Here is a 15215-nt window from a genome sequence, read left to right on the forward strand (position 1 = left end):
ATGACCTGCGGCCGAGGCGCAGCGTCTGATTGGTCTGACTGATCTACAGGACCGCTGAGAGAGTGCTGGTAGCGGAGACGGTCAGAGCCTCTGTGCCTGCAGCAGGTCAATGGACAGCAGGGCACATCGGAGGACACGACGCGCGTCACCTTGTGGGCCAGCTCCCGGGACAGATTTAATCTGTTCCTTTGTCTTTATTCGGAGTAAAAAATTAAGAGACATTACACAGCTGACTTATCCATTCAGAATACTTTTGATCCACCTGCACTCCTGGTTTGTCATCGCCAAGCAGAGCCTTTGGTGATATACTGTATACTCTCCCAGTGTCTCCACCTCATCCTCCTTACAATAATGTACTCCATCTTTTTAGATCACGTTAAAAATAAAGACTAAAACAGAGAAATATGGGAAATCACGGGTAAATCCTGAGTGACATACATTTATTTTGTCTCTTTTTTTTCCCGTCTTTTCTCTTCCTCTTTTCTTTGAATTAAATGAAATAAGAGAACCAGATATACTCAGTATCAGATGTTAAGACTGTTTATTGTTTAATCGTAAGATGTGCATCAAACTTCCAGCTGCCGTCAGGTTAACTTTCCATTATGACAAACGGCTTTAATCTGACATCAGATGTGACGGGACAGTTAATATAGATACAAATGTATATGCTGGTTCAGACGGTATCATTAAATAGTGATTACTGTGATTGTTTACTGCATTAAAATGTGCCTGACACTCTGGAAACCTGCCTCTGAGGCTTTGATGACATGTGCGCACATGTGCGCCTGTCACCAAATTACAGCTGCGTGGGGTGCGCTCCGCCTTTCGCCGAGGATAGACCAGGTTGAAGCTGGCGAAAGGCGGAGCACTTTTTTGGCACGAAATAGTCACTGAGCCAACATGAATCTGCTGACACCTCCCCCTGGTGCGCCGTCAACTCCCCCTGGCGTGCCATCACACCCATCACTGCGCAGACGGTCTACCAAATTGTCAAATTGGCAGCGCACGGCGGTGCGCCGCACGAAAGTAGCACTGCGCAGGCTGCGCCAGGCTTGCGCCAGGCTTGCGCCCCCTGCGCTGTGCCATGAAATTAGAGCCCTTTATGTTAAAGATATGCAAATTGGTCAGTTGGGCCCCATTCACTTTGGGGGACCTTTTTTCACCTTGGGGGACCTTTTACAGGAAATTTCTCCCAATCTCTTGGGATGACTCCTGGCCACACCCCAAGTCAATTTGGGGGACTTTTTTTTATCACTTTGGGCTACTTTTTCCAGAAATTTCTCCTGATTGCTCTGGATGACCCCTGGCCACGCCCCAAGTCAATTTGGGGTCATTTTTTTCCCTTTGGGAAACTTGTTTTTCCAACGTGCAGGGAGGCTCCCAGCCACCCACAGGAAGGGGACCGGGGGGTCCAAGACCACTTCGAGACATCTTGGGCCAAAGGGCTCCGACGTGGAAAAAAAAAAGCCCAAGGTCAGGTCTGTCGGTCCTTCACTCACGCCCTCCTCCTATCTGGGAGTGTTCCGTAAAGTTTTTGGAAAAAGTCACCCTAAGTGAAAAATAGTCACTAAAATTAGCTTGGGGCGTGGCCAGGAGTCATCCCCACTGGGAGACATATTCTGGAAAAAGTAGCCCAAAGTGAAAAAAGTCCCCCAAATTGACTTGGGGCGTGGCCGGGAATCAATTGACCAATGGGTAGAAATTTCAATCAAAAGGTCCCCCAAAGTGTAAAAAAGTCACCTAAATGGAAGGGGGCGTGGCCAGATGTCATTCCGAGCAATCAGCAGACAATTCTGGAAAAAGGTCCCCCAAAGTGAAAAAATGTCACCGAAATGGAATGGGGCGTGGCCAAATGGCACTAGACAAGGATCAAGATACAAAAAGCTGCGAGTTTTTAACTGGTCTAGGAAGCTAAGTAGCTTTCTGATTGGCCACATGAGATGAGACCAAAACAGTCATGTAAAGCACATGGAGTTAAACACTATATTCAAAATCAAAGCAATATCTTTAAAGTAGTATTTTTAAAATTATTTAAAAATATTTAAAAAAGGGAGGAAAAAAGGGCGGGAAATCCTTTAGTGTGTCCCAAATCGCATACTTCCATACTGTGTACTCAAAATTTTCAAATTGAGTGTACTAAGCATACTACATACTCACTGGCTTAGTGCGCAAATTTTGAGGGTGTAGTGCTGTCCCAAATCGCATACCGCCGAGCGCCGTACTTACCGGGAATGATGACATGATGTCGACCTCTTCTTCTTCTACATCTAATTGTGACCGGCTTCCAGCGTGTTTCCCCCAAACACCGCCACTATGTGCCAGCAAATTTTCAAAGCCTTTTCAGTAGTATATTAAACACAGCTAATAACACGATCAGCGGTGTAGAGTTTATTAATGGGGGTCGGTGCAGCTGACTGAAGCTACCAAGAGAGCTACCGGGGCGCTGTGGCAGTTAAAGTACATCCACAAATTAAATGTCTGAGTGGTGCTTCTGGTCATGTATTCACTGTGCAGGGTCTAACCCGCTTGTTATTATATTTACCTGGTTCACCGGGTAATGCTAGGGCCCCGGTAACTGTTAGCCCAATGAGCTTTGGCATTTGAGATAGCTGTTAGCTCAACTAGCATTAGCATAGCCCAGTGTTTCTCAATCCTGGTCCTGGGGACCCCCTGCCCTGCATGTTTTAGATGTTACCTCACTCCAGCACACCTGGTTCAAATGAATGGCTCGTTATCAGGCTCGAGCAGAGCTTGATGACGAGCTGATCATTTGAATCAGGTGTGCTGGAGTGGGGTAACATCTAAAACATGCAGGGCAGGGGGTCCCCAGGACCAGATTTGAGAAACACTGGCATAGCCTATCATTCGCAGAACAAAACAAACAAAAACAAGTTACACCACATACACAACGTCAACAGCTGATGGTGCTTGGTGGAAACAACACGTGTAAAAAACAACATCAATAAGTTACATTTATACATTGCTGCCAGAGGATGAAATGAGTGTGTTAAGTGTCCACAGCTGCATACTCAAAATCCGGGCCGATTTGAGTACATCATCCTGGTACTTTTGCATACTCAATTCTCGCATACTATGCACACTGTTTTTCATTTTGACGCAGTATACTCAAAATTTTGAGTATTTGAGTATGGAAGTATGCGATTTGGGACGCACTACTTGTTTATATGTGGGTTACTCTCATGGATCAAAAGGCTCCCATATTGAATTAAGGGTCTGGGGCAACTTTGCACAAGGATTTCAGGTATGAGCCTTACACCCATTTGTTCCACGCCAAGTCAGGGTAAACATACTAAAATTGCAGCATCCTAGGTCAAAGCATTGATTTTTAATGAATTTAAAGGGATTTTTCTTGTCTTGACCATTGGCACAGATTGGTGACCTTTCCCACTTTGGAAGGTCGCAGCTACAACATCTTTGGCCCAATGATTCTACATGTTTTTATGATGAACATATTCTAATTTCAGCCTCCTCGGTCAAAGCATTGATTTTTAATGAATTTAAAGGGATTTAATGAGTTAGAACCTGAGTGTGTGACTGGTCTGGAAAGCTTAGCAGCTTTCTGTTTGCCTTGAAAATCCTTATTCAAATTTAGGTTACTTTTATTGATCAGAAAGTCACCAAATATGAATGACTTTTTGCTTAATTGATTAATTGAATAAGGGGCTGAGTCAGTGAACGGATAAGAGAGGAGCCATTAGTCCACGTGCTTATTCTTGCTGAGGGGACCAAGAGAGCAGGATTATCAGGCAAATTTTGTCAAGGATTCACTTTGAGACGTGAGTCAGAATTCTTATACATAATATTAATTATTGAAACCTGTTTAATCTGCTAAATCTCGACGCCTTTTACCTGTTAAAGCTTTGTGCTGCAGCCGTGCGCCTTCGGTTATTGTACACATGAAAAACACGCCATAAAACAGTGTTTAATCTGCTAAATCTAGACATTTTTAACATTTAAAAAATTGTTTAAATTGACAGAAATTATTTTTTAGGATCCCCAAGCCTCCTTGATGTGAGGACGGCCGTGGCAACATACGTAAGTACCAAATCCTTGGAAGTTTCCAACTGGATAAAGCCAAGTAATACAAACCAAAGGCCCATTTTCTTTTTTTTTCAACTTTGAGACCAATGACGCCACCGTCAGGGAGTCGTTGGCCACGATGTGGGGACCCAGGAGAGGTTTTACGACCTCCATAGAACCCTGGGGAGGGCTAAAGCCATGCGGCAGATGTTTGTCTATTTGTCGATACAGAGAGAGCAGACATCTGCTGCATCTCCGGGCCCCACAGCCGTCCTCCCCCCGGACCCAGCTCCAGCTTCTCCTGCAGCGGCACCTGCTCAACTGCAAGACTCCAGACCAGCCAAGTGGGCTCCGCCTTCCCCGACAACCCGGGGAAGGCGGGGACCTCCTCCCAACTAACCGGGACCTCCTCCCAACCCCGGAGGAGGAGGAGGTCCCAGTAAGTTAAAACCTCCTAGTTGATAAAATGTCTCAGTTAACATTCACTGAGCTGAATCTCAACTTGATCTTTCTGTGTTTACCAACAGACCCCAACAAAGAGGCCCCGTGAATCGAGGGCCCAGGTCCTGGCCCGGGAGGTAAAAAGAATGGTGGGCCTGTTTTTGAAAAAAAGGCAGGCCCACACCTCCGGGCCAGGAACTCTTTCTCTGGGGGCCATGCGGCCCAGGGTCCTCCTGAAGGACATTTGTCAAGGCTCGCCTTGAAAAAAATTGTTCCAAATTGACTAAGTCATTTTTGTACAGTTTGCTGATTGAAAAAGTCCACGAAAATGACTTAGTCAATCTGGAAATTCACTTTGATGTACATCACTGGTTGATTCATTTTGGGTGACTTGTCACATTCAATAAGTCGCCTAAAATGACTTCATCAACTTGAAACATCACAAAGATGTACATCAATGGTTGATTCATTTTGGGCTACTTTTTGAATGTGAAAGTAGCCCAAAATGAAGTCCATTTGGGTTACTTTTAAAATTCAAGAAATCAATCACTAATTCATTTTGGGCTATTTTTCCCGTTCAAAAAGTAGCCCAAATTGACTTAGTGATTAATTCATTTTGAGCTTCTTTTTGAATGGGAAAAGTAGCCCAAAATGAAGTCATTTTGAAGTCATCACCAGAGATTTTCAGACCCTATATCATGAAAATCTGTTGTCATTGTTTGACAAAGTTAAAGAAGATGTAAAGAAATGGAAAACACTTAACTTGGCTTTGGCAGGAAAAAATAATTGTATTAAAATAAATGTGCTTCCAAAATTTCTGTATGTGTTTCAGTGTATCCCCTTATATTTGCTTTAATCTTTTTTTTTAATCGATTGATAGGGTTTTCGTCTCCTTTTTACGGAATAGTAAAATTCCTAGACTTTGGCTAGAACTACTGCAGAGGCCAAGAACTCAAGGTGGTTTGGCTTTACCAAATCTGTGTCATTATTATTGGGCTGCAAATGTCCAAAAGATTCTGTATTGGCTGCACGCTCCAGATGTAGGTTGGTGTCAGCTAGTAGCTACATCTTGTATCTCAACATCACTTTCAGCACTGGTTACCTGCAGCCTTCCCCTCTCAATTTCAGAACTGACAATATAAAAAATAAGGTATAGTGTATCCTCACCTGAAAATGCTCTGATATTGTTACTCATGCCAACCCTATGGAGTCATGTGTCCATTTTTATTTTTTTTTTTAATTTGTTATTGTCTTTTAGGAAAGGGATCAGAGTGCTGTCAGTATCCGGGAGGCCATCCAGGGCATCCTGGAGTCCCAGAGGCTGAACTAGTGAGTGACGGGAAGTTTTAAAGCTATGATGTTGTGACGGTTAGTAAACCAGCAGGGTTTTCTTGGACCCCAGAGGAGTCGGAGGCAGAAACTGGTTTGAAGGATTTTTTTGTACACTTGACTTATGGTAAGTGGGATAGAGTGTGGCTGTCGGTAGGCTGCAGCAGGAGTTATTTTCAGAGGCACTGGGAAAAAGCACAGAAGACATCAAGGTTAGAATCATGAAAATCCAAAAACACATAAGCACCAGAAAGCACGCGAGATACGTTCTACAGCCTGATTACCACTGAGAGAGCTGGAATCTACTGGCGCCGGCCCATCCTTCCAGCAGAGCTTAAATGCCGGCGCTCCTAATCACAGAACTCGCTGCAGGTGCGTGAGGTGCAGCCACAGGGGAATCAGCACAGCTGCTCAGGAAGGGGAGAGGAGAGAGCAGCCACACTGCAGCCAGGATCACCACAGATGTGCAGTGTTTGATAATAAAAAAACAACTCAACACAAATCTGTCTGGATTTCTTTTCCCTGAAGGACCAGATCCCAGCCAAGGGGAAGTCTCCTCCCTCCAAGAACCTCCCCAGGGTTCTTGTCAAAATTTTTGGAGGGAGGAGCAAGGCCTCCCGGATGCGGAACCTTTGGTTCCCCACCTCGATCGGTAAGGAAAAACACAGTGTGCACACGTGTGTGGGTGTGTGGAACGCTGTCACGCTAAGTCTCCATCTGTCTCATCTTTGTCGTGTCTTCACAGTTAAATACATGGAGGAGTACTCCACCTTTGTGTTCTGCCTGAAGGAAGCATCTGTATGCAGGAGAACGCTGTGAGCAAGGCCAGCCGTGCAAAGGCCTTTGTTAAATACATGATGGTTGGGTGGGAAATTCCCTCGTACTGGACATGGTAATTTTTAAACAACCACCCCCACCTGAAGGCGCAAGTGTTGAACCTTGTAACCAGTGACTGGACACCATGACGGAGACTGAATCCTAACCCCTCTGTTTTTTTTGTTTTTTTGTTTTCTTTTTCACAGATTCCCAGCCATCCTCAGGGCGTTTGGGTGGAGCCCACCCACCATCAGCCTTTACCTCGGACACGCGCTGGCTTTTTTGGAATTCCTCTGGGACACCCCACCACGGTACTGCCGGCTGCTGTCGACCAAGGTGGTGGTGTTGTCCCAAGAGGTGAAGAAACTCAGCAGGGACGTAGGGAGGACTGTTTTTGGCCACCAAAGCTTGGTCAAGCAGGCCAAGCAGAGCTGTCTGGTGGCCAAGGAGTCTCTGGCAGCCTGCCAGAGACTGGCCAGGGAGAAGATCCCCACCCTCCTGGGTAAGGCTGTGTTTGGTGACAATCCCACGTTCATCCATCACTGTCTGATGGAAATGGCTGACCTTCTCTATTTCATTCTCTCTCCCTCTTCCTTTTAGATGACATAGAGAGTGCGCCGCCAAGGGATCAGGTTACCCGCTACCGCTTCTTCGGGTACCTGGCGGCGTACCTCATGTCAATATATGGACACAGGAGTGGGGTCCTTACGTCCCTGCGGGTCCGGGAGGTCAAGGAGGCCTTGGGGGATGACCAGGCGGGGTATCTGATTAATGTAAGTTTAACTGCGATCGAGTAGAGACTGTCACTGTGAATTTTCTGGACATCATGCGTGACATTTTTTCTTTTTTTTTTTCCTCAGGTCCTGGAGCATAAAACCACCCGAAAATTCAGAGTGGCCCAGATATATCTGGAGCCCTTCGAATTCGGGTGGTTTCAGCGGTGGCTCCGGCTGAGGAGCCGGATCAATTGGACTCAAACGGAGTGTTCTTCAGCACCCTCGGCCGGGGCCCCGCCCAGGACATGGTCAGCTACTTCCGCCAGGCCTGGTCTGAAATGGGCGTCCCAGGATCCCCAAGCCTCCTTGATGTGCGGACGGCTGTGGCAACATACGTAAGTACCAAATCCTTGGGAAGTTCTTTCCAACTGGGTAAAGCCAAGTCATACTAACCCAAAGCCCATTTTCTTTTTTCAGAACTTTGAGACCAACGACGCCACCATCAGGGAGTCGTTGGCCACTTTCATGTGCCACGATGTGGGAACCCAGGAGAGGTTTTAGGCCCCCCATAAAACCCTGGGGAGGGCTAAAGCCATGCGGCACATGTTTTTCATACAGAGAGAGCAGACATCAGCTGCATCTCTGGGCCCCACAGCCGTCCTCCCCCCGGACCCAGCTCCAGCTCCAGCTTCTCCTGCAGTGGCACTTGCTCAACTGCAAGACTCCAGACCAGCCAAGAGGGCTCCACCTTCCCCGGCAACCTCTCCAGAGGAGGAGAAGGAAGACTCAGTAAGTTGAAACCTCCTAATTGATAGAATGTCTCAGTTAACATTCACTGAGCTGAATCTCAACCTCTTCTTTCTGTGTTTACCAACAGACCCCAACAAAGAGGCCCCGTGAATCGAGGGCCCAGGTCCTGGCCCAGCAGGTAAAAAGAATGGTGGGCCTGTCATTGACAAAAAGGCAGGCCCACACCTCCGGGCCAGGAACTCTTTCTCTGGGCAGCATGCGGCCCAGGGTCCTCCTGAAGGACATTTGTCAAGGCTCGCCTTGAAAAAAAGAAAAAAAAATCTTCCATTGTAAATTGTTTCTAAAAAAAATTAAATGTGTGTTTTGTATTTTTGAATATTTTTTGTAAATTTTAATTTTGATTTTAATAAAAAATTAGTAATAAAATATTTTTTTAATTGAAAGTACTCTCATGTCTTTATTCATAGAAGTTAAGTCTATTGTTCCAAATTGACTAAGTCATTTTTGTACAGTTTTCTGATTGAAAAAGGTCCACGAAAATGACTTAGTCAATCTGGAAATTCACTTAGATGTACATCAATGGTTGATTCATTTTGATTCATACCAAAGTAGCCCAAAATGAAGTCCATTTGGGTTACTTTTAAAATTCAAGAAATCAATCCCTAATTCACTTTGGGCTACTTTTCCCATTCAAAAAGTAGCCCAAAATGACTTAGTGATTAATTCATTTTGGGCTTCTTTTTGAATGGGAAAAGTAGCCTTTTCCTATTTGGACTACAATCAGGAGAAATTTCCCTTAAAAGGTTCCCCAAAGTGAAATGGCTGCCCCCAAATTGAAATCGCCAACTGGTCGGGTGAAATTCAGAGCAAAAGGTCCCTCAAAGTGAAGAGAGTGGCCCCAAATTGAAGTACCGGGTCCCGGGGGTGTGGCTGGACGGGGTAGCCGGAATAGAAAATGAGTCCCCTGAATTGAAGCTCGAAACGGCCTTGGGGGAAGAAAATATACAAAAGTAGCCCAAACTGAATTAAGGCCCTATAAGTGCCCTTTTCCCTTGCTGTCTAGAGGGATTGCTGGTTAAAACCAACTCTGTGAATTTCCACATTTCCAAAATGCTGATATTATTGGCCCTATCTCATTATGTGACGACACAGGCAGTTAGGACCTTATTCATTCATGTTGTCAGTCAGTGTGTGTGTGATCAGCATCATATCCAACCTCATAATTAGAAAGAGTCCACTTTCCTACAAATCCCAAGGAAAACGCTCATTATAGGCAGTTTGTACTACAGATGCAATAGCAGTGGGGAAAATGACGTGGGAGCAAATAAAAAATAAATATAAAAACATCTTTCAAAGTGGTCAGTATGAAAGATTCCATTTGCACACATTTCTACTTTTCCCTGACAATGTCTCAGTTATGATGATCAGTAAGATATTGTTTGTTCACAGCCCATAAGAAAAAATGTTGGGACAAAAAGACAGGGGGTGGTCCCGCGCCGGAGGACTTCACTCCAGCTGAGCAAACTGGTGACTGAGCGGTCTTTCATGCCCCAGAGAACCGATTGGTCAGCGGGCGGTCTGTAACACCCCGTGAGCTCTTATCCTGGAACTTAACCTGCTCCAGACCAGGTTTGGCGTTCAGCATTAGTTACCAGGGCAACGTGTCTGGATAAAAAGAGATCCACATTCGTAGTGCAGAAAACCTGAAACTTATTCAGGAAGTTATCTCTCTAAGAGTTAATCAAGCTTCGTAGTACAGGCCCCAGCTCTGCTCCATTGTGTGTTGACTGCATTTGTCAACTCACACTGGTTGCATGTTCAATCAAACAAACTGTATGACTGACAGACAGCTGGAGTCACAGATTGAGGAGTTCCTGCTCTTCCCTCTCCATTAATAAGTCTCTCTTCATCCATGTTGGGCTGTAAAACCTCAAATCTGTTGACTCCTGGTCTGGCTCCACTCATTATACCTGTTTGTTGTAGTCAAGATAAATACCATCACATTTTGTTTTATTTTGAAAGTTTCTGTGTGTTTTTAGGTAGTTTCTGTGCACTATTTCCTGTATCGCTTAGTGAATCTATGTGTCACAGCTCCAGTTTTCAGCAAAATAGCATGGCTAAGTGTTGGTTGCGACCTACCAGAGTGCAGCAGCAAAAACAGTGTAAGTTGACACACTGACTTGAACGGAAACTTGTTGGATCCAGTGTAGTTCAGCCTCATGACCCACCACCTCCTGACCTGTGATTGGTCAGGAGGTGGTGCTTTTGTACTCAACTCTTGACCTGCTCTGGAGCAGTGTTACCATGGTGAGTCATCTGTGTAAAAAGTGATAGGACAGAAAATCCAGGGTTAAGTCTGAATTTATAGGGTGTAAGGAAGCTGTCAAAAAGGACGTATGCGTAGTTAGTGATTTGTCAAAAAAGACGTATGCGTAATTAATGATTCGTATTTTTAATTTAAAAAATTTCTGTGTCAATAAAGTTATTTCACACTAAAATCTGCTGTCATATACAGAAGTCTGTGAAACTGGGTTCAGGTTACAGTTGTTTTTATACGAGTGCAAAGTCTTGTGAATACAACTCAACTTTCTAAGACTACGAATTCGTCCCTACGGATACAAATCGAAGATTATGAGTACGAATCGAAAAGTGCTGAAATGACGTCACTGAGGTCACAGGTTATACGAAAAGCAATTAATCTCCTCTAACCGCGCATGCCCAAGCCACAGAGGTAAACATGGAGCAGAATACGGATGAAGACAGCCTCCCGGGTGCCTCCAGCTCCAGAGAAACACAACAGGTAATATTTACCATAACGTTTAGATTGTAAATATAGGCATTTTAGAGTCACAAACTTATTGCTTTAACGAGCAAGCTAAAGACTCATCTGCAAGAGATTGCGGAGCGGGAGACGTGGATCATTCAGCCCAGAGAGGTTACTGTGGAGAAAAGGGAGTATATACTCTACATGTAACAACTAAAAAGTCATTTATCGCATATCACAACTAGTCCAAGCTGGTTAAATAAGGCAAAAATTATACCAGCATAGACCTCTTCGACAAACAAAGGCAGCGGTTTAACAGTCAGAACAGAGATATGCGATAAATGACTTTTTAGTTGTTACATGGAGAGTACAAACTCCCTCTTCTCCACAGTTTTCTCTGGGCTAAATGATCCACGTCTCCTGCCCCGCAATCTCTTGCAGACAAGACGAGTCTTTAGCTTGCTCGTTAAAGCAATACGTTTGTGACTCTAAAATGCCTATATTTACAATCTAAACATTATGATAAACATTACCTGTTGTGTTTCTCTGGAGCTGGAGGCACCCGGGAGGCTGTCTCCATCCGTATTCCACTCCATGTTTACCTCTGTGGCTTGGGCATGTGCGGTTGGAGGAGATTGATTGCCTTTCCTGCGACCTGTGACCTCAGTGACATCATTTCAGCACTTTTCGATTCTTACTCCTAATCTTGGATTTGTATTTGTAGGGACGAATTCGTAGTCGTAGAAAGTTGAGTTGTATTCACGAGGCTTTGGACTCGTATAAAAACAACTGTAACCTGAACCCAGTTTCACAGACTTACGTATATGACAGCAGATTTTAGTGTGAAATAACTTTATTGACACAAAAATTTTTGTAATTAAAAATACGAATCATTAATTACGCATGCCTCTTTTTTTGACAAATCAGTATTTACGCATACGTCCTTTTGACAGCTTCCTTACACCATAAATTTACTTCCATAAGAGAAGATACCGTTTCCTAGTACAGGGCTGTAATGTGTTCACGCTGCTAGCAAGCTGTCAGTGTCATAAATCTCTGAGCAATAGATGGCCACATACAGGACGACTATAAGATCTTAACCTATTTCAAAACCCGGAGACCAAACATATAAGGACAGTTACACACACACACACACACATACACACACACACACACACACACAGTTTCCTTAAAAGTGCTGGACTATGGTGACATTTCATCAGGAAATCATTTATTTATTTACATTTTTAAATTGTACTATAAGTAGTTCGATATAGTAAAATCAAAAATACACGATTACCTGTTTTTACGAGGAAATTGTCTTGTGATTTTATTTATTTATCTATTTATTTTTTATATACATATATATGAATGCACTATGCCACTGTACTGTACCCCACACTTTCTGTTAAAGTGCTATAATCACTCCTGTTTGACAGCTGGATAAGTCTCTCATTGGTTGAGGCTCTCGCTTGGAAGCAGTCTGACCTGGACCTGTAAATCTCAAACATGTGGCTGTCATTTTAGCATAACTTAAGATGGACACATTCTTACCTTACTGGATAGATTTAATATGTGTGATGTGGTCGTCTCTGATCTACCTCAAAAAAGCTAAATGCTGTTTCTTTGAATTTAGCAGCAACAGGAATTAAGTGTTAAATCTTTTACTTCAGCACTTTGACACCACATCTCAGGACGTTTGATAATGAAATGCCATTAGCATTCTACCTGTCTTAAGAAAAGGAGACGGATAAAGTAGCCTTAAAAGAAAAGCAGATCCACTACCTGCTGTGCTTTCTCTTTCTTTCTCTGCCTTTTTGTCTGGAGCACGTCTAAAAGGAAAGGTTATTATATTTTCTGCCAGCTCTAAGCTCATCATTTTAAATGAGCTGAGCCAAAAACACACACCACCTCGAGTGAGTCATGAAACTCTTCAACACCAACTGACTGAAAAGTCTCTCCCGTCACACCACCAACATGCAGAAATGAAATTAAACAACAGAGACATGACTCATGTGAACAGGATGATTCTTTTTTATTTTCTCTTTGACTTTTTCCTGATTTAGTTTCTGCTCCCTGAGTGATATTTGTTTCTTATGTTTTCTTTGTTTTCATTCTCTTAGAGGTTTGGTGAGGTCCACTCCTCTGATGTTGCTGGCCTGATCATAGATTTTGACCATCCACTATAGGTTTTATTTTCCCTGAAATTCAGATTCATCATGACCTTTCTGATGGTTTGCTCTGGTGAGCAGATGAAAGGTTATGGAGTTTACCATGGTGAAAGCAACAGGTCTGGATCAGGAGGCTCCCCATGCCCTCTTTGTGCCCCTTGCATTTAAAATCAGCATTCAGAAAGTTCTGAGTTCATGCCTATCTTCCCAGGCTCTGAGAGTCCAAACTAAATTTCCTGTTAATATTAAGAGAGGAAATTACTCGAACACAATTAAAAGAGTAATTTTAGCTAAAACTTGCTCTAACTGCTGACCTAATGATGACTCACCAAACTGCAGGCACCGTGAAAATGAGTGATCCAATCTTGTATCCACACTAATGAAGACTGACTGGTCACAGAGTGTGCGAAAATGCATTTAATGTCGTGATGCAAAGAGAGCTGTCCAGGGAGGTTTTGTTTTATGTGTGTGCAGTGTAATCATTACCCATGTCTGATAACCATGTGTCATGTAAGTAAAGGCCAAACCTACTGTGTATGGAGAAGTGTCTGTGTGAGGTCAGGTGGATGAGGGAGGTGCCCCACGTACAAAGGCTGTGCTCTGTAGGAAGAATGGCATCATGGTCCGTCATTCCTGAGTGGAATGGTCCAAATACTACATGAAGCCCATATGGAAGTGGTAAAAACTCAGACACACTGGACCTGGGGGATTTGTTTTATACATACCAAATACACAAATAAATGGACTCCAACTGAAAAAATCTGTTGGAGCCGCGCACGGCATGCCAGATATAAACAAACGCAGGTAGTCTGCCAGGACGAAGAGACACGATGAGAACTAGAGCCTTATTCAGCGGTGTTTTTGTGTGAAAGTAACGCGCTGAAAATTCTCTAAATAAAGCATGAATACAGACCAATATCAGAGTTTTTCAGTTGGAGTCCATTTATTTGTGTTTTTGGTCAAGTAAGAAATGGCCCCGTCTGAGTGCAGAGGAAACCAGCAGAGGAGTGTTTGGTGCGAGTGCTCTGGGCTTCTGCTGCACAAAAACACTGCTGTAGGGGTAATTTCTGCCCTAAACCTTGTGATAGGACCCAACTTGTTCTATCCCGGAGTATCACTTTAAGCTTTAACTGCGTCTAACCAACAACACTCACAGTTGAGCAGTGGAGGAGGAGGGGTGGAGTGAGTGAGAAGAGCACATGCGGGGAAAAGAAGTTGAAACTTTAGCATGGTCACAGATATGAGGTGCTGTTGGAAAAAAAAACATTTAAACCTCCCAATATACAAACACTTCCTTGTGTCAAAAATCTGGAGGTAAAAAAAAAATAAACAAAAAAAAACAAAAAAAACACGAGAGATGGAGGATTTTACAAAAAAAAAAAAAGGTTTTATATCAACTAAATTACAGTCCAAAACTCCAAAGAAATCCAGGAAATCTAAAACTCTTTCAAAATCTAAAAACCAAAAAAAAAAAAATCTCATACTAGGAAAACCACGAAGCATGACAGCACTACACAAACCAACAGCGACATTTCAAGGGTGACAGCAAACAATGAACTGACAAAGAACCAAGGAAACACAGAGACTAGATACACAGAGGGGCAATCAACACAGGTGTGCAACAAGACACAGGTGAAACACAAAAGGGGCAATCACACCGGAGAGAAACACAAAAGCTGTGTCCCAATTCAGGGGCTGCAGCCTACGGAGGCTGGATTTGAAGACCGATTACGTCACAGCGGTGCGTTGGAGGCTGTCCCAATACGGAGACTCCTCCAAATGCAGCCGACAAATCTGTCCTCCGTTTCGGGGGCCACGAAGGACGGGTTCAGTGAATCCTTCATAGCCTCACATATCCCAAGATTCATTGCGTATGAATGCCGAACATGATGGACACGGCTGAACTCCAAAAGGAGTCCTGATTTATACTGATATGAAGGATTTCTGGCAACAACTATGTGATTGTGTTTCTAAAACGTGAAAGAATATTTTGTTTTTCTGTGTGAAAATGTGTTGTTTGGGCTCTTTTCAAGTAATATAAAGTGGAAAAACAGTTCTTTATGAATCTTCTCATTATTTTATAAAAATATGTCCATAAATGTAAATTCTCTTGGGAAAAAAACTTACTTGGAGTTTTTATTTATTTATTTATTTATTTTTTACAGGGAATTCACAAAAGACTTTTAA

Source organism: Halichoeres trimaculatus, unplaced genomic scaffold (assembly GCF_033239565.1).
Source record: "Halichoeres trimaculatus isolate MK-OKI-2021-1 unplaced genomic scaffold, fHalTri1.1 fHalTri1_scaffold_18, whole genome shotgun sequence".
Lineage (NCBI taxonomy): Eukaryota > Metazoa > Chordata > Actinopteri > Labriformes > Labridae > Halichoeres > Halichoeres trimaculatus.